Source organism: Myotis davidii, unplaced genomic scaffold (assembly GCF_000327345.1).
Source record: "Myotis davidii unplaced genomic scaffold, ASM32734v1 scaffold960, whole genome shotgun sequence".
Classification (NCBI taxonomy): domain Eukaryota; kingdom Metazoa; phylum Chordata; class Mammalia; order Chiroptera; family Vespertilionidae; genus Myotis; species Myotis davidii.
Window position 1 is genome coordinate 1874478 of NW_006293003.1, and position 312 is coordinate 1874789.

Below are 312 nucleotides of genomic sequence, written 5' to 3' on the forward strand. Positions count from 1 at the left end.
AACCACCGGGGCACACCCGAGGTCCTCACCCCGTAGGATTCCTGAGCAGCTTGTTCCCAATACAAAGACCCTCAAAACGGAGGCGCCAGCACGCACGCCTGGGCACGATGTCTTCTGTGTTTCTCTTTAAAACCTAACACATGCAAGCGGTTTGCGTAACGCGGGCCAAAAGCCCGAACGTGGAAGCCATGTCTTCCGGGTCCCCTGCCCAGAAGCAGCTCAGTGTCAGCTCCTGCGGCTTCTCTCCTCCCGCGTCGCCAGGAAACGCGCCCGCACGGCCTCCCGCTCGCTGGTGCCGGAGGGGGTGCTCGT

The 312-nt window shown here is 62.2% G+C and overlaps 1 protein-coding gene across 1 annotated transcript in view; it reads right to left on the reverse strand.

The window, feature by feature from the left end:
- TMEM128 (transmembrane protein 128) overlaps positions 1-312 on the reverse strand; it is an 8274-nt gene that overhangs the window by 7294 nt on the left and 668 nt on the right. The gene's annotated exons all lie outside the window — the stretch shown is intronic.